General features: G+C 40.6%; 1 pseudogene; it reads left to right on the top strand.

Moving 5' to 3' along the window:
- Positions 1-17,880: 17,880 nt before the first annotated feature.
- Positions 17,881-18,476, top strand: LOC133759324 (riboflavin kinase-like; annotated as a pseudogene).
- The last annotated feature ends 9,127 nt before the right edge of the window (positions 18,477-27,603 follow it).

Here is a 27,603-nt window from a genome sequence, read left to right as displayed (position 1 = left end):
AAGGAAGGAAGGAAAGAAGGAAGGAAGGAAGGAAGGAAAGAAGGAAGGAAGGAAGGAAGGAAGGAAGGAAGGAAGGAAGGAAGGAAGGAAGGGCAAGAAAATAAGATCAGGCATTCATTTGTTCCTTTGGAATTTTTTTTAATAAACAGTCATTTATTATAATTTTTAAGCTATGTAAAGTCGTGAAAAATATGATAGAAAGTATAGAAATAGCTTTAACATTAAAACATCTCAGCAAGGAGAATGCTAGATGGGGAATGTCAGGAAATAAATTGGTTTCTTTTATTAGAATGGTAAAACTTTTGTGTTTTAACACATTTGCATTCAGAGCGATCCATAGCCTGAAACCACGCAAGCAGAGGCAGCAGGTACACAATTCCACTGAGACCCAGTGAACTTCGACTTTGCTTCGGAGGAATCCTAAGTATAGGAGGCAGGTGCTTGATCTCAGCGAGCTCCTGTCTCCTCATCTAAGCTGCTGGGCCAGGTCTCCAAGCTCCTTGATTCTATAACGCTGTGGCCTAGTTAGAGGCCACTGGTGAGCCAGAAGGGGAACCCTGATCGGCTTCCACTGGGAAGAGGTTTAAATTGAGTAACTCTGTCACAGTGCCACCAGCTTCTGGGTTCAGACTGAAATGAAACCTCAAATTTAAGGTTCCTTGAGAAATGGTCTCTGAGATTATTATTACGACTGCCTGGTACGCAAATATCCTTTCTATTGGGAGATAATCCCAAACTAGGTGGTCTGCAGAGCCTTTGCACTTGTTGCCGAGGCTCCTTGCAAGCCAGGGCCTGGGCATGGGCCAGGACTTGTTCAAACAGAGCTACAACCCAGAAACACAGAGTTAAAGCATTCCAGGCGGCCTCCGCAGTAGAGGTGGGCGTGGAGCAGTACATCATCCTGCATCCCATAGAGGTGTTGTACCCAGAGGGCCCGAGGACCAGGCTGCATCCTCCCTGTCTAGCTTCCCTGTGCGTCCACCCACTCTCTAACCTGCTTCCCAGCCTTTCCATAGGTTCTCATTAACACTTCCTTTAGTCTGAGAAGAAGGAAATGTGTTTTTAAAATTTAAAGTTACTCTAAGGTGCCTAAAAATGAGTATTATGTAAGCAAGGCCAGTTACTTTATATTTTTGTCAATTTATTTGGGTGATTTAGACAGGGAAACCTTTTAATAATGCCTGAAAATATTACCAATACACTCAAAGATTTTTTAAGATTTTAAAAATTAATAAAATGCTAAAATTTAAAGTAAAGTTTACAAAGAAATGTACCAGAACTGATACTGAAACCAAATACTTTTAAGAAACAACTTAAAAATGAATCATGACATAAAAATGTTAAAGCAATCACGTGATATACTGAAATCATTTATATGAGGGGACTTGAAAAAGTTTATGAAAAATATGCATTCTCTTTCAATTCCGTTTTTCCAGGAACTTTTTGAATATGTTAAAAAAAACAATGATTGGAAAGAATGTTATTTCTGGTCAATCTGTGATCTTAAACAATTAAGTTTTTGGTTTTTTTTGGTTTTTCTTAGCAATTCACTTGGATAGTGAAATTTTAGTCACAAAATCTATACAGGACAGTCACTCCTTTTCCCAGATGCTGATAGAATGTCGAGTAAATTTCATGTGCTTAATTTCCAAAATAACTTGGTAAATCTAGAAATAATGACCATAGGGTCGATGGTTGATTGGTAGAAGCCTTCACTTGCTTATATGGTGTCGTGTGCCTTTGGATGTCCCTGCGTTTTAGGGCAACAAATATAGTATCTTAGTGTGATTATTTGCCTTGGGCAGAGAGGCCTGGTTCGGCGCACTTGTGAAGTGCAAACAAGGTTCTCAAAGGCCAGCCCTCCAAGATGATTTCCTACAGAGAGTCCTATCAGGCCGGAATGGACAATGCAGGGGGTGACCCTCTTATACTCTTTGGTACAAAACATTTTGGTTCCATAATCTATGGGTTTTTTTAACCGGAGGAGCGTAGGGAGCTAAGTCATAATAAAGTGGTCTAGTGAAAAACGTCATGCCCACACTAGCACAGAACAGATCTGAGTGTGTCACAAATTCTGTGATATAATGTGTATTCAAAAATTCCTTTTGAGGAGACAGAGGTGGAAAGAGAGAAAGCAAGAGAGAATGCCTGCGAGTTGAGACGATTTTATATACAATTATATTAATTCTCCCAGGCTCAATAACACCAAAACTAGAAAAGAAGATCTGATCAAATTCTTTGCAAATTCTGAGTCATAAAAAATTTGTGACTAGTACTGTACATCTCATAGAACTAAATAGGGGGATAAATATGACTGATTTTGGCAAACAGATCAGAGAATGTCCTTTTGTCAGTCAGCGCTAACTGAAACGGCAGTCGGACTTTTACAGGCAAAGCAAAAGCTGAGGCGTGTACCCAAGTGTGTCTTGAAGGGTTACTTTGACATTTGAAAGTGAAACTCAGCATTAGAAGCCAAGCTGTATCCGGTGAAAAACAATCTGTGAGCTGTGAAACTGCAAAACAATTTTGTGGATCAGTGAGGTCATTTCTTGATCTGTTTTTTTCTCCAACAGCACTATGACATTGATGAAATTGCTGTATTTGAGTGTTCTGATTCTGGTTTTTTTCCTTGCTAAAGAATTAAGGTTTCCATAAAAGAAAACTTTTTGGTGATAGAAATGTCATCATCGTAGCTTTCCTATTTATGACACCTTTTCCTTAAAATAACTTAGGAAGGTAATGCATGTTTGGTGTAGTAAATAAAATGTGTTCTCTTCCTAGCTGACATAACAGTTAGCTAAGTGTCTTTCCACGTGTTTATATCTATGGGAAATGCATGCATATTAATTTGCAAAAATGGCTAAGTTTCCTTTCCATCCCTATAGGTACTCCTATTATTTCTGCTCTTCGCATCACAAATCTGGGATCCACAGGAATAAAGTCCTTTGGTTCACTGGGATATGAGAAACATGACAGAGAGGGCAAAAGTTACAGTGGGGCAGCAAGCATGATGAAAAGCACTTGAGGTTGGTGCTTCTAATCACCACTCGAGTTCTCACACCTCTATAGTTATGCATACTGCTCCTCTGTATGATGAAACAAAAAGTGCACAAAAGAATTTCTGAAGTCTTTGGTTAAAGGAATAGACCTTTCACCAGGCACTTTGGAACTTTAGGCTTTATATGCAATAAAATCTCTGAAATCTTTAGCTATGTATGTATAAATATATGCTGTATTTTTAAGAGCACAACCATTGTGACATGGACCATATGAGAATGCTTAATCCCTTTTTATTAAAGAGCTGTTAGATACAGCTAAAAAGACAAAGGGATTATAACTCTCACCACTCACCTTTTTAAACCTACTTTCCATTTCAGGCAAGATTCTGCTTGGTCAAATTCCCAATGATCTCATGTTTGCTTCATCTTTCTATCCTGTGTGGATCATGTAGGAGACATCACAGGAATTCATTGGTTATGCTTTAACGTGGGTATTTGCCTATTTTCAGAGTCATAAAAAATAATTTTTTAAAAAATTTTAATATAAAGAAAACAGATTTCACATATATGATAGGTACAGTTCTATGAAGATAACCATACTTCCTTCCTTCCTCTTTCCCTCCCTTAGTCCCCCTTCTTGCTGCCTATATCTTTTTTCTTTAATTTTTGCAAAAAATATAATTTCAGTCCACTCTATAATCACAGGCTTAATGCCCCACTAACTATAATATTTAACAAGTAAAAAATAGAAAGCTCAAAATTCCTCAGGAGTATTAAATAAGGGTTTAAAACAACAATCAAATCACAAGATGCCTGTTTAGCTCTTAAACTTTTTTTAGGGTATTGGCCTTTTAAAAGGACCTAGAAGAGATAGTTTTAGGCCAGAAACGTCTGATTATTGAAAGTTAACACACAAACTTTCCCTCTAAGCACAACTGCATCTAATAATTTCTCAGATAAAACATTACTATTCCTTGTCCCAGGAGTGTATTGTATGTAACTGGAAATAGAATATTTTTCCCATCTTATTGCAGGGCTGACGAAAGTGTAGAAAGAATTATAGCAGTATATTTATAATCGGAATATCAATCATTAAAGTAATCAAAAGAATTTTGGGGAGATGGAAAAACTAACACTTGATTCGACTAAAATCCAATGCATAAATATTTTAGTATATTAGAACCTTACCTTAATTTCCTTAGCATCAACTCATTAGTAATAGCAATCATAAACTAGCTCCTTCATTGTAAACCAGCTTTGGTATGGCCAACTACTACATATATATGAATGCTTAGGGACCAGTAGTGTAATAGCTAGGTAATAGCGGGGGAAGGCGGAGGGGGGGAGGAAACAGAAGGGGTGACATTTTATACAGTGGGTCACCACTTGAGATGCCTACATCCTGGACCAGAGTGCTGGTTTAAGTCCCAGCACCTCCACTTCTGAACCCCATTCCTAGTAATGCATCCTAGGGGGCCTAGGTGGTGACTGAAGTGCTTGAGCCCTTGCTCATGGGAAACCTGGGTGGAGTTTGGGCTCCTGGTTTGGGCTTGACCCAGCCCTGGCTGTTATGAGCATTTGGGAAGTAAGCCAGTAGATAGAAAATCAATCAATCAATCAATCAATCAATCTCTCTCTTCCTCTCCCTCTCTCCCTCTTTCCATCATTCCCTCTCTCTCCCTCTCCCCCAATTCTGTTTCTTTTAGAATTATTTGCTTCTTTTATCTGTTGTCTTCCTGTTATATTTGGGTCATAATTTTATTCTGTGATCCCAGGTTGCTGTCATCCTTGGTGAATTCAAAGTATACATGAGAACGATCACTTAGCACTGGCTTCTCGCTACCTTTTTCTCCCCCATCCCAGTAAACTTGACCTATCCTTCACTTATGTGATATTCTCCAGTGGCCACACATTGATCTTTAATGCCATCCACTAGACTCTCCCTTGATACTTTAAAGATTCTATTATGTGAGCATAGCCTCTGGTTCACTAGTTCTATCATTTGGTTACTTTTTTTTTTTTTTTTCATTTGACAGATAGAGTTATACAGTGAGGGAGAGAGACAGAGAGAAAGGTCTTCCTTCCATTGGTTCACCCCCCAAAATGGCCGCTACGGCCGGAGCTACACCATCCCGAAGCCAGGAGCCAGGTACTTCTTCCTGGTCTCCCATGCGGGTGCAGGCGCCCAAGCACTTGGGCCATCTTCCACTTCCTTCCCGGGCCACAGCAGAGAGCTGTACTGGAAGAGAATCAACCGGGACTAGAACCTGGTGCCCATATGGGGTGCTGGCGCCGCAGGTGGAGGATTAACCAAGTGAGCCACGGCGCCGGCCCCTGGTTCTTTTTTTTATACCCTATTCTTAGATATATCAAGACTGCCAGTCTCTTGATCTTTCTAGTCCTTAATTATTCAGCCCCTTTACTTCTCTCCCCTTCCTATCTGGTCTAAATGCCACGATTCATCACTTTTAATAGTCTCTTGCTAACTTGATCAACATCTGCCTGTTGACCTTCTACCATGCCAGTCTGATAAGGCTCAGATTACTTATATTGCAGTCCAACTATTTTTTTCTCTTATGCTCAAACTGCTGAACACTAATATGGAGCCATGATAAACACGATCTTCAGCCCTGATCAGCTCTCGCTGCTACTCAGCCATCACATATTTTGTCATTCCTAGATCCCATTTCCAGTAATGGCTGTTTTGGAGTTCATCCAGTATCCCTGCCTCATGTATGAAAATATTCTCCCCAAATATGAACAAATTAGCTCTCTCACCTTCTCTTTTGCCAAAAAAGTAGCAGTCTTTAGGCAGAAACACCTCATCTTCATGAAACCCATCTGCAATCTTAATGTGTGTGTATATATATTGCCTAGTTCCTCTGGATTCTAGTGAAAGCAATGTTCCTCTTTGTGTTTTTACCTATGCTTTCCATCCTGTTCTACTCCTGATTCTTCATGGAACTCACACCCTTAACTTTCCTTTTGTCTTCAACTTTTCCTTCCCTCTCTACATGCATTTTCTAGTCATATCCCTTTTCTTTATGAACAGTGCTTTAAGTAACCAGAATCATATATGGGCTTTTACCCGTCATGAGTATATACAGAATTTATTTTTTCTCTATGGTGTGAGATAGAGAAGGGGTCAAGTTTCAGATTTTCATATAACTATTTTGTTGCTCCAATACTGTTTAGAACATAATATACTTTCTTCCACTTACTGTAAATCAAATGTCAATACTTGCATCTCTTAACTTCATAATTGATCAAGCCTTATTAGCTTTATGGTACCATCAAGGAGGTGTCCTTTTTTGGGGTACGGATGGGAATCTAGTTCTTCTGGCTCTCCTCAATGATCTAGAATTTATGTGACTCAAATTTTCTGGTTTTTAAGAAATAAGTCACAGTGCTGAAATTCTAATTTTTTGCCTTTATCTCCTTAAAAATAGAATACAAAAATATCCTAAAGTTATGACAATCATTGAATCTGAAACTCTTATTGGTCTATTTCTGTATATGTTGTTTTCGTTGGTTCTCACCTATATTATCTTTTCTCCCCTTGGATATAATCTCTATTATATGCTAGACTTTGTATTTGTAAAATTGCTAGCAAACAATATTTGAGACTTATGACAATTCCATTATTCTCCAGAGAGGTTTGTTTCTTTCAGGACCCTGAAGATTAATAACCTAGCACCCCTGAAATCCAGTTGTAGGCATTGATATGATTTGAATCTGGGCCACATGCTTTCTAAGGACAGGTCTACTTCTACCTCACAAGTCTCCTTTAGAGGACCCTAAGAAAAAGTAAATCTTGAAAAAAATTTAAAAATAAATAAAATAGAAATAGATAAAAGTAACACTGCTCTGGTTGAAATCGAATGACACAGCCTACAACATGGAATTAACACTCCTTTAGCCTTATCCCAGCTCCAATAATGGTTCTTAAAGCCCCTCTAAGGAGCTCAATTCTTCTAGAATATCTTTTAAAACTCAGGACATATAGAAATGACCATTTAGATTTGTTTTAATAAAGCTAACCTGGGTAGAAGAAAGGCTTAAACCTTGTGTAGAATTCCTTTATATATCGTTAGCTTTATTCATGTTAGAGTGATAGAACCCAGAGGATGCATTTGGCTCAATATAAAGTGGCGGTATTCAAATGACTCCAGATCTCATTTTTTTTTTGTAGATGAGTAGGATATTTCAATTATTTATTTACTGAAAAAACACTTTTAGAGCACATATGATGTCCAAGATTTTGAAGATATCAATATTTTTTAAAAAGACAGTGTGTTTTTATGTTGCAGTCCTCTGCTTACATTACATATGAAGGCTGTTTTAGAAATATAATTTGGCCGCGGCTCACTAGGCTAATCCTCCACCTTGCGGCGCCGGCACACCGGCTTCTAGTCCCTGTCAGGGCACCGATCCTGTCCCGGTCGCCCCTCTTCCAGGCCAGCTCTCTGCTGTGGCCAGGGAGTGCAGTGGAGGATGGCCCAAGTGCTTGGGCCCTGCACCCCATGGGAGACCAGGAGAAGCACCTGGCTCCTGCCATCGGATCAGCGCGGTGCGCTGGCCGCAGCGCCTACCGCGGTGGCCATTGGAGGGTGAACCAACGGCAAAAGGAAGACCTTTCTCTCTGTCTCTCTCTCACTGTCCACTCTGCCTGACAAAAAATAAATTAAAAAAAAAAAAGAAATATAATTTAATATTTTGCTCAAGCACCAAGCTTTCAGTAAGTTTATGTTTTTATTTCTTCAATAACATTTTCAGTTAAATTTCTACACTTTCTACATTTATTTGGGTTTTTAAATTTTCATCTTTTATCAGTGGCATCCTTTCCCTCAGCTCCCTCAGATGGAAGCACCTGTTCTTTCCTGGCTCCATCTCTTGAGCCTGGGTGGTTGGACCTGTATCCTTTTCCTGTCCACAGATTTGTCCCAAGTATGCTCCTAGCTCAACAGCAGTTAGCCTACTGACAGTGATATTTTCTTTTTATTTTTTTTAAAGATTTATTTATTTGAAAGAGTTACACAGAGAGAAGGAGAGGCAGAGAGAGAGAGAGCAAGAGAGAGCTTTTCTATCTGCTGGTTCTCTCCCTAATTGGCTGCAATGGCTGGAACTGTGGCAATCCGAAGCCAGGAGACAGGAACCTCTTCCAGGTCTCCCACGTGGGTGCAGGGTCCCAAGAACTTGGGCCATCCTCTACTGTTTTCCCAGGCCATAGCAGAGAGCTGGATTGGAAGAGGAGCAGCCGGGACTCGAACCAGTGCCCATATGGGACGCCGGCACTGCAGGCAGTGGCTTTACCCACTATGCCACACCACCAGCCTCTGACAGTGATGCTTTCTAATCCACCCACCAGTCTTTTCTCATCAGCTCCCTGCCAAAGCAGATTAGCACACTATGAGATGTAAATAATATATGATTATTGACAACAAAATATTCCCCATTTTCTTACCTTCTTTGTTGCCAAAGGTTACCCCCAGAGTGGACACTTAGCTATGTGGTTAGGATGCCTACATCCTCCATAACAATACCTGGGTTCAGTACCTGGCTCTGGCTCCTAACTACAGTTTCCTGCAAATGCAGTGATGGCTCAAGTAATTGGGTTCCTGCCTCTCAAATGGGAGACCTGGATTAAGGTCCCAACTCCTGGCTTGACCCCCAGCCCAGCCTTGGCCATTGTGTGCGTTTGGGGCGTGAATTAGAGGATGGGAGCTCTCTGTTTTTCTCTGTCTCCTTTTTCTGTCTCTGCCTCTCAAATAAAGTAAAATAAAATTTTAAAAGATTGCTTTCCAGAACCAAAGCAGTATCTAATAGCTGTTTCACAGTTGGGCCTCAGCATTCCACCCTGTTCCTTGTCCTGATGATTTATCTAATGCTGTCACAGTTACTTGATCTTTCATCCCTCTTGTCCACTTCAGCAGAATTATTTATGTGCCGTGTCTTGGGCTTGGTCAGTATCAGGAAGCGTGAGGTTTGAAATTAAACTCTGACGTTTTCCTTTTGCTCAGCCTTTTATTCTTCTATATTCTTCACTCCTTCACACCCACTAAACTTCATTGTGGGATCATTTTTAAATCTAGCTCCCTGATCTAGCTTATTTTCCCAGGCTCCTTATTGCTTTCACTTTCCTTTACTTCCAGATACAGCATCTTCATAACTCACAGTTTTTCTCACTTCCTCTTTACGCTGACAGATGATAAGATTCAATCTGTGATTTAATATTCTGGATATTCTTTACCTGATTTAGGTCTTTTTCAACTTCCTGGAGAAAAGGTGCATGATGCTGCCGATGAATTTAATTTAACATGGGGCAGGTATTTGGCACAGCAAAGTTGCTGCTCATTTTCCATAGTGGAGTACCTGGATGGCGTTCTGGCTGCTCTACTTCCTGCTAATGCACACCCAAGCAAGTCCCTGCCGCCCACATGGGAGATATAGATGGAGTTTGGGGCTCCTGGTTTTGGTGTGGTTCAGCCTTGGCTGTTGAAAGCATTTAGAGAGTGAACAGGCAGATAGATCTTTCTCTGTTGCTCTACTTTTCAAATGAAAATGAATGGAAATAAATAAATAAAAATGTTTAAAAATGCATTATCTCTAATTTCAGTCAACTTTTATTAACCTTCCTTTAAATTTCCCCAACAATGTCTGCTTCTATTCTCCACCAAGAATACATCAACCTTCTCTACTAAGTTTGGCAGATAATCCATTACCTATTTCATAGAGAAAGGAAACACTACCATGTAAAAATGTTTTTATATCTTATCTCCACTCATTTTTCCCACCACTGAAATTGAAGAACTATTTTTCCTGAATTGGTTTGTTAATTCCTCCACCTATGTTTTTGACACCATTTCCTCCTGATTTTACTCAGTTAAGCAGCTTCCTCATTTATTTCTCCATTTCTTTTTCTCTCTCCACATGAGTTCAAAATACTCAGCCACAGATATATTTATTATTTACCCTTTTTGAAAAACTCTGTTCCACCCAACTTTATTCTTTCCCTTCACCATTAATTTGTCTTTCCCACTCAACTGATTAAAATAATAATAAGCCTGAATTCCCACCTCTACTTCTTTATTTTTCATACATTACGACATTTCACTTCCGCCCCTTTTGTTCTGACTTTTTATAATATCACCAGTGAAAAAGTACCTGTTTCACTTATTCAGTGGCTTCTTTGCTGTCCTTATTCTTCGAACCTGGCTATGGTTTTTAACAATACTGATCACTTCATCTTTCTTGAAACTCTTCCTTCAACTTCAGGATAGTTTCACTTCTTTTCTTAGTCTTCCTGCAACTTTTACCCTCTTTTTTCTCTTTCTTCTTTATCTTACTGTTAATTGTTGTTTATCCGAATTCCAGCTTCAGATCAATTCTTGCTCTGTACCCTTGATGTGAATGTTCCAATTGTCTTTTCAGTTATTATCATTGTGATCTTATCCTGGACTTCTTTGAGCATCAGGCCCACAATGCTGTTTGCTGGATAGTTCTCCTGGCTGCCCTCCTGCTGATGTACCACAGTTCTGATTTAGACTTTTCTTCTCTGCTTCTCCCCCCAACTCAGCCCCCAGTGAATCCTAAAACGTGCTGTTCCTCTTGAATTTTCTCTGTTCCTAATCTCCCATTTCCTCCATCATCCCAGGTAGGCACTCCGGATCACACTGATAGCTCTTGCTTCACCCCAGTAAATCAGTGGTCATATCCTCTCAGTCCCATCTCCAGAGCACTTTGTCACTTGATGTGACTTTCCACTTGCCCCTGACCCTTCTGATCAAGGCATACCCCTCCTGCCCGCTCCACAGCCTTGGAGGTGACCTGTGTGGGTCCTGTCTCTCTGGTCTAGAGCCCCTGCTCTGCTGCTCTCAAGTAGTGTTTCTACAAATGTTCCATTACCGTGGAAAAGAAAACTTAACTGAAGAAAGAGTGAGTTATTCCCGTACTTTAGTAAATATTACTAATGTGCAAGCGACACTTGATTTTATTGGTATTCTTATCTTTAAACATTTTTTTAGACTTCTGGAATTAATGGTCGGTCTGTTAACACATTCATGTCTACACGGTATAAGATAAGGATGATATAATATGAGGAAACAAAACTGAAATAATCTTCATTTTTATTTTTAACTTGAGAAAGAGAGAGCTCTCACCTGCTGGGCCATCCCTCAAGTGCTTGAGCAGTTGGGGCTTGCGTAGGAGCTGGAAGCTCAATCCAGGCCTCTCTCATGAGTGGCAGTATCCTGACTACTTGAGCTATTACTGCTGGGTCCCAGGGTCCCAGGGTCCTGCACAGGAAGCTGGAGAAAGGAGCCCGAAGTGGGTATCCAACACAAGAATTCCATATGGGATGTAGTCCCCTTCATTTTTCTTTAAATTGCAATATTACTTTTAATGATTTATTTATTTATTTGAAAGGCAGAGTGACAGAGAGAGGAGATAGATAGACAGCGAGAGATCTATCTGCCAACTCACACTCCAAATACCTGAGGCAGCCTGTGCTGGACCAGGCTGAATCCAAAAGCCAGGAACTCTATCCAGGTCCCTCATATGAATGGAAGGGGTCCAAGTCCTTCAGTCATTATCCACTGTCTTCCAGGAGCATTAGCAGGGAACTCAAATGGAAACATGGAGTAGCTGGGACTTGAACTGACTTGTTTATTTATATGAGAGCCAGAGTTACAGAGAGAAAGAGGGAGAGACAGAGAGGTCTTCCATCCTCTAGGTTCACTCCCCAAATGGCCGCAATAGCTGGAGCTGAGTCAGTCAGAAGCCAGGAGCTTCTTCCAAGTCTCCCACTTGGGATCAGGGGCCCAAGCACTTGGGCCATCTTCTACTGCTTTCCCACGCGCATTAGCAGAGAGCTCGATCGGAAAAGGAGCAGCCAGACTCAAACTGGCGCCCATATGGGATGCTAGTGCCGCTGGTGGAGGCTTAATCTATTATGCCCAACATCAGCCCCATTGAACTGGTATTTTGATATAGGGTGTGGGGATCCTAATCTATGGCTTACTTGCAGCACCATAATATTTGTACTACATTATTTTTAATAACAAAATTCAAAGCAACTAAAATGTAAAATAGTTGGAGAAAGGTTTAAATTTGTTTAAAATTATTGTAACAGAAATAAACAAATTACAATATTTACACTGACCTCTTAACAGATATCTTAACCACTGAATCCAATGCCTGCCCTGTAAAATCATCTTGAATTCTGATTGTGATTATTTGCCAGTCCTCCATTCCATCAGAATTTTCTCAGGAAGGAAAGGTAAGAAAACCCTACCATTCACAAACTAGACGACCAAGAGCTGACTCTTCTGAGTTCTCTCTCTGAAAGCTTTTAGAAAGCCCAGCCGCCGTCTTCTTTGTTCTTCTGTTCCTGATCAGGAAACTTCGATATTGTGTTCTTAGTCACAGAAAACTTACAGAGTGAAGAATAACATGAATTAAAAGATTAAAACTTTGTTAGTGCTATTACTTATTAAGCTTCTGCTTAAAACAATGTTGATCAAATGCTAAATAATTATTTACAAAATAATAGTCCAACAAAAGGACTTAGGATTTCAAGCATATGCTAATTAATAAGAATCATTAAAACAAGATCTGCTCACTATTTGTGTCAATGATTAAGGGTTGACAGCTGTAAATCTAGTTTTTTGACTTTGGTGTATAGTTTGAATTGATAAAGGAAAGCACAGAGCTGAAATGGTGGTGGGTTTTTTCTAAAAGCTTATCTCAGGGGCCTGCGCTGTGCTGTAGTGGGTGAAACCTGCTGCACCGGCATCCCATATGGGCGCCGGTTCGAGTCCTGGGTGCTCTACTTCCGATCCAGCTCTCTGCTATCGCTTGAGAAAGCAGTAGAAGATGGCTAAAGTTCTTGGGCCCCTGCATCCATGTGGGAGGTTCCGAAGAAGCTCCTGGCTTCTGGCTTCAGATCGGCACAGCTCTGGCTGTTTCAGCCAACTGGGGAGTGAACCAGCAGATGGAAGACTTCCCCCCCTCCCCGCTCCCTTTTCTCTGGGTAATTCTGACTTTCAAATAAATAAATAAATCTTTTTTTTTTTAAAAAGTGCATATCTCAGATGTCAAAAGAAGACTGTTTAACAATGCATGAATTAATTATGGAGTCAGAATGAAATTCAGTGTTTTCAGCGTTGAGTTCTCCACACTGTTGCATAGCCTTAGATCACACTAAGATTAAAGCAAGGCACTTAATGAAAGAATTTTGTTTTGAATGAGGAAATTTAACATCTAAAGCTGAAACTGATTATGTCCTCTTGATTATGTTCATTAATTATGTGTATGCATGTGTGTATTATAAGATTTTATGGCTCAAATAGGTTCAAATGAAATGTTAAAATTGATTTTAAAATACAAACCAGTGTCTTCACACTGCTTTCCGTTTTTAACTGATCTTGTAGAGTTACAATGTAGGTGGCAAATGTCTTTTCTAAATTATGCATTTAGTGTTGTCTTATTTAGAGGTAAAGTAATTTTTGGACATTTTGTAAACTGCCAACAGTATGTTGAGCTCAAAATCATGGCATTTGGTTTCTTCTCTCTTAAATGTCATGGTGCAAAGCTGACCTTACATAAGACTTGAAAATGCTGTCTGTGTGGTAAACTTAAGCCTCTATGGTTTCGGATGGGTTTCAGAATGTATGTTAGCCAGTTTAAGATCCAGTGACCAACACTGATATTAATGTATGTCTACAGTGGCATTGTTAGTCACCAGTTCTTTGGATGTGTAATGAGGTGAAACAGAGCAACTGCAGTATATTTTTGAAACCAAGTGTGGTGATCTAGTCCGAGTGTTTACCACAAAGCTTTCCTGCCGTTTAACACTTTGTATGGTTTTCCAAATTATTCAGCAGAGTGAACATTCCTAAGAAGCAAGAGGAAGGATAGGTAGAAGTACATAACCTGGCTTGTTAGTGAGTGAGTGCAGTCCCTCAGAGCCAAAGGAATACAACTTCCCTACGCAGAATGTTGTAAGTGCATTTTTGTGGTTTTTGTAAAAACTATTGAGGATCAGTATCTCCCTTCCACGATCTTTAAATTTGGTATCTCCAGTTAGGGCAAATTTATTTACTAAAATTGAAATGAGGAGTAAGAAATCTAATCAGAACAAATGAGTCTTTGAGTAGAGAAAAATCTGGAGGGAAATTCACCATTACTTTTCAGCAAGTCAAGTTGTAACTCTGGTTACCTTTGGGAATTCCATCGTCACTCTTTGGAGTTTTTCAGGCAGTCCTTACTGCCTGTGTTTTCACACAGTCCAGTAACGTGTCTGTATTCAAAGTTGGTAGTCTGGGTTTTCTTCTTCCTAAAGGAATCTTTGTAAATGAACCACTGGCTTTGTATCCAATGTGTTACCTTAAAGCACATTTATTCCTTTTCTTTCTGAAATGCTGATTAAGCAGATACATGGGACCGTGAAATGTCATTCACACTTACTGAACTGGAGAACGTTTCTCTTTGCTCACGTCCTCACTGTGATCTACACTCAAAGTTTTTCCTGCCTGTAGGGTATCAGAGCTGATAGGTCAACCTGGAAATTGAGGGTACCCAAGACCACTTTTCTCAGAAAAGCAAGTGGGGACTGGGGAGGTTTGAGTGGAGTCACTAACTACAGAGTTTCTAAGTTATGCAAATTGTTCAAGTTCAAATTAAATGATATCTGTTCAAGGCTGTTTTCTAAATGGTTGAACTGCACATGCCTAATGCTTGAAGTACTCAAGATATAAAAGTGAATGTCTGTTGTGTTTTAGGTTATTTTTAAAATTATTTATTTGATGGGGCAACATTGTGGTGTAGCGGGTAAAGCCGCTGCCTGCAATGCCTACATTGTGGGTGTTAGTTCATATCCTGACTGCTCCACTTCTGATCCAGCTCCCAGTTAATGGCCTGGGAAAGCAGCAGTTCATGGCCCAAGTACTTGCCACCCACGTGGGAGAACCCAGAAGAAGCTCCTGGGTCCTGGCTTCAGCCTTGCCCAACACTGGCCATCATGGTCGTCTGCAGAGTGAATCAGCAGATGGAAGATATCTCTCTCTCTCTCTCTCTCTCTCTCTCTCTGTGTGTGTGTGTGTGTGTGTAACTCTTTCAAAATAAATAAATAAATCTTCTACAATATTATTTAAATAATGGAGAGAGCTCTCATCGACTGGTTTACTTCCCACATGCCTGCAACAGCTGAAGCTGGACTGGGGCTGAAGCTGGAAGCCCTGCACACAGTCCAGGTCTCCTGCTGGGTGCTGGAGCACAATTACTTGAGCCACCACTGCTGCCTCCCATGCTCTGTATCAGCAGACAGCTGGAATCAAGCCTAATAAGCACTCCAGTGTGGGATGCAGGTGTCTTAACTACTAAGCTAAACACCAGCTCTTAGAGAAATTTTGAATCCAAGAATTTGGAATCTTTAAAGTGACGCGGGCCAGCCGCACCTGTCGAACGGAACCTGAAGGAGGGAGTGGGAATGAAAAGAGGGACAAGGGCACAGAGAATGGAGCCAAGACAAAAGTCATTTATTCCAGCGTCTCAGTGATATTTTATACATTACCAGCTGCAGCTCAAGGCAACACAGAAGTGAACAACACAGGCAAGCAACTTATCAGGCTTTCTGCAACACAATCATAACATAGTTAATTTTAGCAGAGTGTTCTTGTTTGATCATTCTCCTGGAGCATGGGAATAGGTGACTTTTTTTCCTCCCAGGAATTCCACAAGCCAAAACTGACCTTGACTTGTCTGTGACTTGTTTATGGGCTGCCTATTAAAGAACATCCAAGGTTGAGTCTTTGGGGGAGATTTTCCTGGTTTGTAAAAATCAATCATATTTCTTAAATTGGAGTACGTTTTTCTTCAGTTTCGGGGCTGGCTTGCATATACCGTTTGTGTGTTATATAATGCTACCTTTCACCTCCATTGCCTGATTAATTCTTCTGACACTTCAGATTCAACTTAAACACTTCTTCCTTGGAGATGCCAGCCCTTAAACACTCAGCCCGAGTCTGGCTTCTTGTTATATGCTCTCTTAGACCTTTGCACGCATGAGACAAAGGCTATCACAAGTACTAATGCAAACACTATTCATGTGCTTACCACAGTAATTCTTATGTCTTTTTACACCTGCAATTAGCTTTTTTTAAAAAGGATGTATTGTGTTCATTTGAAAGGCAGTTAACTTTTTTTTTTTTTTTTTTTTTTTTTGACAGGCAGAGTGGACAGTGAGAGAGAGAGAGAGACAGAGAGAAAGGTCTTCCTTTGCCGTTGGTTCACCCTCCAATGGCCGCCGCGGTAGCGCGCTGCGGCCGGCGCACCGCGCTGTTCCGATGGCAGGAGCCAGGTGCTTCTCCTGGTCTCCCATGGGGTGCAGAGCCCAAACACTTGGGCCATCCTCCACTGCACTCCCTGGCCACAGCAGAGAGCTGGCCTGGAAGAGGGGCAACCGGGACAGGATCGGTGCCCCGACCGGGACTAGAACCCGGTGTGCCGGCGCCGCAAGGCGGAGGATTAGCCTGTTGAGCCACGGCGCCGGCGGCAGTTAACTTTTTAATATATCTCCTCCACTAAATTGTGTGCCTGATTTACTAACTATAAATAATTTCATGTGCCTAGCACAGTGCTTTTTGTACTTAACAGATAATCAATGTGTATATGTGACTAAAATAAATGAACAGTATAGAGGAGCAATACCTTATCTCAGAAAATAATCTATACTTTCCTAATTGTACACTATGCATTTCTTTTAATGGTAAATTTTCTCCTGATCTCTTTCTATTTGAGCATAGATTTGTTCTAACCCATGAGGATCAATCACTGTTGCTGGCGATCCACTCACTGCAAGTCCCATCTAATTTCTGTGCAGTTTCATCCCTTTTAATCCCAGCGCAGCTTTGTGCACAGTGAACTATAAGCAACATCATTTTTAATGTTGGCATCAATAGATAAATAACATAATAGAACATAAGTTTCTGTTCTCGTCTTCTTTTATTGACCCTCAGAGCAACTTACTCTGATTCTTCTTGCTTCCTTTACTGACCCCATCCCTCAGTTTCTGCTACAAATTAATCCAAATCTAATTTACCTCTCACGCTTATACTGCCTGTTACTTTATGGTGGGGTTTTGTTTGTTCATGTATCTAATTTCACTGGATTTTTAAAAATCCTAATTTTTTATGGCAGTCAGAATTTCTAGTCTTCTTCTTAAGGCTTCTGGATTTTCTTTAGAGAGAACTATTTTTATGGAAAAAAATAATTTTTATTTTCTTCTACGTTGGATTTATTTTGACATAGGGAGTGAGGTAGCAATCCACTTAATTCATTTTTTTTATTTCTCCAAATGACTCTGATTATCCCAGTATCATTTATTGCATAAGGCATTTTTATCTCCACCAAAACCAAATAGTTTTTATTGTTATGACTTAATTTCATTCTTTTATGCCTTTTCCCAACATATTTATGTGTTGTTGGCATTCTTCTGTGTTTTGGTAATATTCATATGGTAGTGATCATAATATAGTTTGCTAACTAGTAATACTTCTTACATCTTTTGTTATTTCTGGTGCACTTGAATTCTAATTGATCAAAAATTTTTTGCCTATTTTCTTATAAACTTTAGAATCAATTGATACTGATGCAGAAAATTGTTGGGATGGTTTTACTTTAATTTAGGAAGAATTGATGTCATTTAAATATTCTACAGTTCTTCCAAAGAATTATCTTCCATTGATTCAAGAATTCTTATACAGTACATTCCTGTGCAAAATTCAAAGCTGTCTTTAGGCAAAGGCAGTCCCTGAGTCGCTGAGCTCTTGTGTTGGGGTCAGCAGTGTGTCGATGGTGTGCCATGGGGCCTGGAGATCCCATCATGTCCGCTGGCTGGTCCAGGGGTCCAGGCACTGTTCCACAGCAGCTCCACCAGACTCGTGAATTGGCCCACAGCCTGAGCCCCAATTGTATGGCATCTTGAGGCACCTGCGGTACTTTTGCTTAGGCCAAGTGTTGCAGGGCTTGGGTTGCAGCTCCAAACAACTTGGGCATCCCCAAAGCTAACTTCCCTCAACAAGTCGAGAATAGCCTTCCAGCCGAAGTCTCTGGCATATTATTATGGATGGGCCCTTGTTGGAAGTGGAGATGTGCGTAAGATGGTGGTGAGCATAGTCTGGAACCCATACGCCAAGAACGTGAAGAAGTCCATGGAAACACATCACACATACCTTCCAAGAGGACTTTCATGGGGAAATCCTCAGTGTGGACATTGTTAGCTACCTTAGACCAGAAAACAACTTCGATTCTTGAGAATCACTTATTTCAGCAATTCAAGGTGACTCTGAGGAAGCTAAGAGACCACTTGATTAACCAGAACATTTGAAAGTCAAAGAGGATAATTTCTTCCAGGTGCCTGAAAACAAAATATGGCCACTGATGAAATATAACCTTATTTATTCCTTTACTGTTTTCTAGTATTTTACTGTTCAAAACTATGCAATGTCATCTTAGTTATAGTTCAGAAATCAAACACTTTCCTACACCTGTGAATTAGATTAAACAGTACAGTGTAGTCACATATGTGTCAGCTGTTTAAACCCATCATGTTATAGCACTGGAAAGATTAACTTAAAAATCAAGATCGTTTCCTATGTAATATTTTGAATAAGATGTACCACTATAAAGATACTAAGTGTCTTATGACAGAAATGAGATATATGTGAGTAGGGGTAAAAAAGCAAGTCACTCATTTAAAATGATAGCTGGAATTCTCATGGTAAGATACCAGCATATGTGATTGTATAGCACATTTTGCTAAACAGAAGGCTTCGGAAAATAAACGCACTAAATAAAAGTCTGATAGTTTACTATAAACTTAAAAGGGAAAACCCAGACTTTGCATTTTTGATATATTGTGCATTAATATATTATTGCAGAAATGAAGGCTTCTGTGAGGTGTCATTTTACTCATTCCCTTTATGCCATCGGATCATCCTACTGTTTCCATTTTTGTGTAGCACTGCCTCACTTCTAAGTGGCCAGGACTCTCTGCCTGTCACCTTGTTTCATAAGACGGCAAATCGAGTGTTTGCAGTCCATAGGCCTCATATTTGTGTTGAATAGTGCTTCTTCCTCTTTCTTCTAAATCTTCCAAGATTTACTTGTAGATGAGACAGCCCTGCAATGGCTCAGACAAGACACGGTCGAAGCAGAGACCCAGAGTTCAGTCCAGGTCTCCCACACTGGTGGCAGGACCCCAGCCCTGACTCATCACTGCTGATTCCCAGGGTCTGCATTAGCATGAAGGCGGATCCGGGCGTGGAAGCTGAGACTTGACCCCGCACACTCCAGTGAGGCACATTGGTGTCTTAACCAGCATCCCAGCTGCTAAACCAAACAGCAGCCTATCCTTTAAAAAGTGTGTATTCTTGGCCGGCGCCACAGCTCACTATGCTAATCCTCCGCCTGCGGTGCAGGCATCCCGGGTTCTAATCCCAGTCGGGGCGCCGGATTCTGTCCCTGTCGCTCCTCTTCTAGTCCAGCTGTGGCCCGGGAGTGCAGTGGAGGATGGCCCAAGTGCTTGGGCCCTGCACCCGCATGGGAGACCAGGAGAAGCACCTGGCTCCTGGCTTCGGATCAGCGCGATGCGCCGGCTGCAGCGGCCATTGGAGGGTGAACCAACGGCAAAGGAAGACCTTTCTCTCTGTCTCTCTCTCTCGCTGTCCACTCTGTCTGTCAAGAAAAAAAAAAGTGTATATTCTTGCTCTTGAGCATTTTCCTTGCCTTTGTTACTTTTTTCCTTTAAACCATTGACAGTGTCACAGTTGTTTACATTTGAAACATCCTGCAGCCCCGCACTGAAGAGATTGCACCTGTTTGCACCTTTCCATCATTTTATGAACAGTGATTAAGTGCATGTTTGCATTGCATTTCCAAAAAGGTCAGCAACAAACTTCATCATTAGACTTCCTCAATATTTAAATGAATACATAACTGCTTCTTGATAGGTGCTTGTTCTTAAAGACACAAAGTGCTTGCTTTCTCCTTAGGGAAACTATTTAAAGTCCAATTAAACTGTGAAATACTTGGAAAGTTATTTAGTTTTAATGCAATCATATGTTCCTGAGTAAATCCGAACTGTTATAGTTGCATATGTGCAATGTAATGTAATACTAAAGCGTGCTTATAGTTTGACGAAAGGTATAAATAAAAGTTTTAGCTCAATGATCTTCATACTGTGCATTTTTCCTCCTACTCTGATTTTTGGCCGCTTGAGTCTTTCTGTTTATGTGGGCAGAATGTTGAAAGCATTGGATGCTTGGGAAGTTAAGATTACAGGCTGCTCTGGACCCCTGTAACAGTACATTGCGTCACTGTTCATTTTAGTGGGATATTTGCTGGTGGCATGAATGGTTCAGGATAGGGATAGAATTATATGGAATGGAATTTTAATTATGAGTGGTTACAAATAATTCTATAAGCTGCATGACTGAGAGAACTGGTTTTAATAAAAATAATTATGAAGTATATAGAAAAATATTCTACAGCTTTTGTTGGAGAAGAGCAATGTATGGATAATTTAATCAGATTATGTTTTACTTTGTGGTGGTATGAATTTATGCCAAACAACACAGTTTGGCTTTTTCATCGCTTTATGAAAATATTTAGAAGATACAGTTTATTTATTTTTTTGACAGGCAGAGTGGACAGTGAGAGAAAGAGAGACAGAGAGAAAGGTCTTCCTTTGCCGTTGGTTCACCCCTCAATGGCCGCTGCGGCTGGCGCATCGCGCTGATCCGAAGCCAGGAGCCAGGTGCTTCTCCTGGTCTCCCATGCGGGTGCAGGGCCCAAGGACCTGGGCCATCCTCCACTGCACTCCCGGGCCACAGCAGAGAGCTGGATGGGAAGAGGAGCAACCAGGACAGAACCGGCACCCCAATCGGGACTAGAACCTGGGGTGCTGTCGCCGCAGGTGGAGGATTAGCCTATTGAGCTGCGGCGCCGGCCAGAAGATACAGTTTCTAATGTTAGAAATTCTATGCTTGAAAGAAGCTTCAATTATCAGTGGTTTTATGAAGCAAAGTTAAAAACAATTATGCAGAATATAAAAACAGATTGATGTTTATTTTGTATAAAGTATATGCTTTTTTTTAATTTCTCTGTTTAGGAAAAAAAAAAGCTTTCTTTAGACAAGCCCTGGTCTGGGCTATTTGTTTGCCTGTTTCTCCATAATTTTATGTTTTTTTAAATCACAGATGGTATCTTTTTGCCATATACTTTATCATTTATTTTTGTATTTGAGACTACTGATTGTTGGGAATTATTTGACAAGTCACTTTAATGATTCCTTTTGTCATTAGTAATAGTCTTCTAATCAATGCTAAGGTTTTCCTGATATACACATTTTTATGTTGTTTGCAAATAGTTGTAATTTTAACTTTTCCTTTATGATTCTTGTATACTTTATCTTTTTCTTGCATAGTCACATGAGATAGTAATTCTAGAATAATCTTAAGTAATGATGTTGAAAATAGTTACTTTTATCTGATTACTAATTATACTTGTAATTCTTGCCTCACCATGATGTTCAGTCAAGATATGAGCTATAAAACTCAAAGAACTAATCCATCAACTTCTATTTTGAAATTTCTGACCATTAAACTAATTTAATGATTATAGATACGTGTTGATTATGTGAATATTTCTAGGTATTGGATATAAACTATCCTGCACTTCTCATAAAAAATCCTACTTGCCATGGTGTGTTAATTTGTATGCTGTTGAATTTTATTGAGTTAGTGGGTAGCATGGCTGTTTCACTGAGTTTGACTCCTACAGGCCCACTTTAAAGAAGCCATTTCTCTTCTCTGGAATTTAGTTTCTAAGGAAAATACCTTTTGAAACAAGTACCAGCAGTCTTCAAAAATGTTTATAGAAATGCATGTCATAAAGAAATTAAGTGGATTTCAAATATTTTGTCACAAAAATAAACATCTTTTAATTCTATTTGTAACAAAGTCATGAAATCCTTTGTTAGCTCAATCTGGCTTCTCTATGAGTGACTTTATTAGAGGAAAGGTTTTCCATTTTGTCATGCTGCAGTTGCCAGTGAAAAAAATGATAGAAAGTGGTTGATTATTGCAGAGCGAAAGTGTAAGTATGCAGAGATGAAACACGGTACCCCTGAGCACAAACATGGCTGTTTTCCCAGTTATTCCACAGATGGGAAGCATTAATTTTTTAACTGCATTAAGGAAGTGAGAATCAGATTTTACTCTAAATATTGCTGTTTTTGTGTTAACTGAGTTTGAAAAAAGAATCATAGGAATTGAAAGTACTTCCAGGGTTTTTTGGACATTCCCTATTTCCTGGCTGGCCCTTTCCAAACCCTGCCCAAAGTGTGTCCTGCTTGCCAAGACCCTGAGACAGAGACACTGACAATCTATTTCGTGATGTGGGGTTGTGAGGAAATGCGTCACAGCCAACCCACGTGCACTCTGTCCACTTCTGTGGTTTTCCTATCTCAGAGGAAAGATATGTTAAATTAATCTTTAATTATGAAATCTTAGTATGAGATAAGACCTTCAAATGTCATCAAGGCTAGTTATTGCCAACCAGAAGTATACTCCAGATTGATAAAATAATGGGTTTCTACCTTGACCACAAGCATGTAGGAGAAGAAAGATGTTAAAAAGAATTACTCAGGTATCAGAAAATAGACTTCCTTACAACAGTGGCTTATACATCCTAGATTGGGCCCTGGTGCCTGGTCAGCTATACACCAGATTATATGAGCAGTTTGTTAAAAGTCCAGATTGTGAGGTGCCCCTACTCCAGTAAGACTGTATCACTCAAGTGCTCCCCTAACTTCAGAATCCATGTCAAAACAACACTCCCACACCAGCCCGTGGAGAAAGAATTCCTGCACATCTGCCTGGCCTCTCCTGGTGGTGAGGGTGGAGAGCAAGGGTGGTTTCCATTACCTAAGAAAGCAATTATTCTTCTTCAAGAGATTTTAGTTATCATAAAATTCTTCCATATACTGAATTAAAATCTACTTCTCCTTGATCTTATTCATTGGTTCAGTACTAAGCTGTAGAAAAAAATAGCAAACATGTTAAGTCTCTAAATCTCTAACTTGACCATCAGACTTGCTTCTTTTCTGAAAAATAAAGTAAACCCAAACAAAGAAACAGAAACACCCATGATTCTCAGAAATCCAGGGAAGGGCAAGGCCATTCAACCAAGATGCAGAAGCCCCACGTGTTGACCCTTGCCCCTTTTAAGTAGCCAACTCATAGTTCATTTTGAATTAAAACACCCTTGCCCAGAATGATATTAAAAATGTCTCTCTTCTCCCACTCTTATGCCTAATAAAAATGTGCTAAAAGATCTCAGATCATGCATTTCATCCTGTTTTATGCCGTTGTTTGCTACTTGTCAAAGCTCTTGTGTAAGATCAAGAGGGAACATTCCTTGAGAAGTTTTGCTCCTGTTACTGCTGCAAAATCAACACTTCCCCTGTTTGGTCAATGTGAGAAACTAGGCAGAATTTAAGAAAAGATAAAGGTACCTCCTAGAGTGGGAGTGGGAGAAGGGTGGGGCCCCAGTTACATAATTACAAAGGCTTAATAATTTCATGGCTCCAAAATCTGGAGTGTTCTCACTGCAATCCCCATCATCACAAATATTTAATTGATGGTCAGAGAATACTCTAGGAGATACGACCTCACTGAGTCAGAACATTAACACATTTTAAAAACGTTAAAGACTTGCCTAAAATTGCATGCATTTAATTGAATGACATTACTTTAAAGATGTGGTCTTTTGAGGGCCAACCTTCTGACGCAGCAGGTAAAGCCTTCGCCTGCAGGGCCAGCATCTCGTTTGGACTCTGGTTCTAGTCCAGCTTCCAATCCAGCTCCCTGTTAATGGCCTGGGAAAAGCAGTGGAAGATGGCTCAAGTACTTGGGGCCCTGCATCTATGTAGGAGACCTAGAAGAAGCTCCTGTCTTCAGCCTGGCCCAGCCCTAGCCATAGTGGCCATCCGAGGAGTGAACTAGCAGATAGATCTTTCTTTCTATCTCTCCCTCTCTCTCTATCTGTAAATCTGACTTTCATAATTAAATGAATCTTGCGGGAAAAAAGAAGTTACCTTTGGAGGCTAGGAACTTAATTTTAAAATATCCCACTTTTCTGAAAGCATATTAAGTGCATTATATTCTTGTGGGTTTTTTTTTTTTTCTTTTTTGGTGTTTTGCTTTTAGATGGCCTTCAGAGACAGTTTATAAGAGAATGTTTATCTGACATTGCATAACTTAAAAGATGTGTTTTGGACTGAGTCTCTTGAACTGATTTGCTACCTTGTTCATCAGTTTGGGCTCCAAATGGCTTTTCAGCTACTTCAAACAATCACCCTCACAGACCAAAGATGTGCAACTGTGGCGGATACTCAAAATACTACTTCACCCATGTGCACCAGCTGACCAGGCCTAGCTTGGTCTTTCCCACCTAACCCTTTGCCTCATGGTGTCCAGCTCTCCCTTGCACTCTGTACTGCACCCCACCCCCCCCCTCTTTCTGATTTCACATGTGGTCTTTGCTCTACATGGAATTTTTATCTCCATTTTCTTCCTTACTTAACTTTACTAACATCCAAGGTTCTGGCCTAAGTTTCACTTTCCGCATGTTTTACCCGGGAGTTATACCCTCATTGGTTATCAGTATTCTTCCTTCTCCTCTCACTTTGCCCAGCTCCTTGCTGCCTCAGCAGATACCACTCCCTTAGACACTGAAGGACTTCTGAAAATTTACCTGCTAAAAAACTAGGAAGTGAACAACCCTGACAATGGTCACGCCATTTTAACTACCCCAGCACTATCTTAGGGAACTCTAGTAAAACATTTCCTGGAATTGGGCCGAAACCATAAGTCAAGGGCAGGCAGCTGCGGTTTGAGATAACAGCGCCAGATAAAGGCATGGGAAGCACCCAACCGCCCCTTATCTGTGGGTCCCGGCAGACGGCAAAAGTATGCAAGGTATTTTCTGCATGCCCCCACCCCATTGTCTTATTGAAACCCTGTAACCACGTTTTTTTTCTGCTTCTGTATCCCCCGCCCTGCTTGCTTAAGAAACTGCCCGCACTACCTCCTTCCCTAGCCCCTTACCCAGTAACCATTAACATATCCAATGGAATTGTAACACGACTAGATATGCTAATGTTGTGGTTTTAAGCTTTAAATACCCTGTATAGCTGATGTTCGGGGCCGCTCTCTCTGCACTACACTAGAGGGTGCTGCTGAGACGGCCCATTTGCAAATGAAATAAACTTTCCTCTTGCCTTTGCATCGATTGGAGTGGAGTCTGTGTTTCTGGGGTCCGGTCAATTTGTGGGACGCCTGCTTAAGGGGTCTTACAACACGTACCCTTATGCCCCGCACCAGGGGAGTTTCCACCTCGTCATGTATCCCCAGACTGCGGTACCAACTGTGCCTCAACAGGTGCCAGGCAGCAGGGAAATTGTCTCTTTGACTATTTGGTGACTTGTAACATTGTAACTTAGCTTCTTGAGGTAGAAACTGTGTTTTGTGGACCTATAAACCTAGACAGAGACCCAGTAACTACTCAGCTAATGATTGTTCAATAAAATAAATGGACCGATTGGTGGATGGGTGGGTGGGTGTGTTCAGAGAAGCTTGAAGGATTCTGAATGAACAGAATGCCTTGCCCCTTGAACTCTTTTATTGCTTCTTAGCTTTTTCTCAAAAACAGTTACATTATGGGTCCCTAGTCTTGTTCTGAAGTACTGTTAATTGCTTTTGGGAGTACTTTTGTAACTTTTTTTGCTTTTATTGAAGAGATCAGATTGCATGTATTTATCATGAACAATGTGATGTTTTGTTTTATTTATTTATTTTTTTAAAGCAGTTGCCAGTGGTTTTGGGAATCCACTCAAAGCCACACTACCTCTTTTTTTTTTTTTTTAAGATTTATGTGTTTATTTGAAAGAGTTACACAGAGAGAAGAGAGGCAGAGAGAGAGAGAGAGAGAGAAGTATTCCATCTGATGGTTCACTCCCCAATTGGCCGCAATGGCTAGAGCTATGCTGAAGCCAGGAGCCAGGAGCTTCTTGGTCTGCCACACGTGTGCAGGGGCCCAAGCACTTGGGCCATCTTACACTGCTTTCCCAGGCCATAGCAGAGAGCTGGCTAAGAAGAGGAGCAGCTGGGTCTTGAACAGGCGCCCATATGGGACGCCGGTGCCCCAGGCCAGGGCGTTAACCCACTGTGCCACAGCGCCAGCCCCAAACGTGATGTTTTAGAGTATACATATGCCATATCATGGTTAAATCACTTTGTGATGAGAACACTTTAGATCCTTGGATTTCTCAAGAACGTAATATCTTGTGACTGATTATAGTTGCTATTCTATGCCCGGACTCTCTTGAAGTTGTTCTTCCTATAGTCTTCCTATCTAACTCTAATTATGTATGATTTATCCAAATTGATTTTATTTTTTCTGTCCAGATTGGAAGACTTCCAGGGAATATTGATGTAATGTCCCCATGTTGAGCTGGCCTTGGGATTGATACATTTAGTTTCTTACCCTTGAGACAGAAAGTTGTGCCCTTGGGAAATTTTTAAAGCTCATCCAAGTCTCACTGTTGGTGATTATGGCCTTCAAGAACTGTTGCAACAGCTCTTATCTCTTGGGCAGGCAAGTTGCTGGAGGCAGCTTCACACTTTCATGATGAAGATAGCGACAACATTCCTTTCATACCTGCATTGCCTTCTCCAGCCTTTCATACCTGCATTGCCTTCTCCAGAACAGCGTGGAGAAAGTCTGGTATTTGCTTACTGGCAAGCACTTTCCTGTCAGCTGGCTCTCCCCTGGGGTTTGCATTTCTCTCCTAGGAATTCAACATTCTCACTGTCAAGTTCTGCCAGTGAGTCATAGGAACCCAAAGCAGTTTAGGGCGAGGTACAGCATGTTGTTCTAAATAGCTGGGTTGCCTTTTATATTGTTACTAAATAGGCTCAGGGCACATTCCAGCAGAAGGCATTTCTGCATTTTATTATGGGCAGCTCTCCACCACCTCCACCCAGCAGAGGGACAGGGAGCTTTCCCCATTTATTCATTCATGATTTTTCTCTCCCAAAGGGATTTCCACACAAGATTTTTCTCATATCTAAATGATGATGTACAGTTAATTATTAGTTAGCATTACTTCAAAAGAAGGACTGCATCCAAGCAGGAAAATGCTATGCCCGTGGAGATTATAGTGATGAGATAATGGTAATTTCTTGGGTGGCTTTTGGGGATCAAATTTTATTACTTCACAGTTTCTCCCAAATCATCTTCATTAGTTAACTCAGAAAATAATCAAACCTTAGCATTACTACTTCTTATCCTTGAGGGCGGCAATCTGATATACTCTATAGAAGTATGAAATACCACAAAGAACCCAGTGGTATGATTTTTTTTTTTTGACAGGCAGAGTTAGAAGGGAAAGAGATAGAGATAAAGGTCTTCCTTCTGTTTGTTCACCCCCTAAATGGCCACTACGACCAGTGCTTCACTGATCCAAAGACAGGAGCCAGGT

The sequence above is a fragment of the Lepus europaeus genome, chromosome 5 (assembly GCF_033115175.1).
Source record: "Lepus europaeus isolate LE1 chromosome 5, mLepTim1.pri, whole genome shotgun sequence".
Classification (NCBI taxonomy): Eukaryota; Metazoa; Chordata; class Mammalia; order Lagomorpha; family Leporidae; genus Lepus; species Lepus europaeus.
The sequence above is the reverse complement of the archived record's forward strand: the minus strand, read 5'-3'. Positions and strand labels throughout refer to the sequence as shown.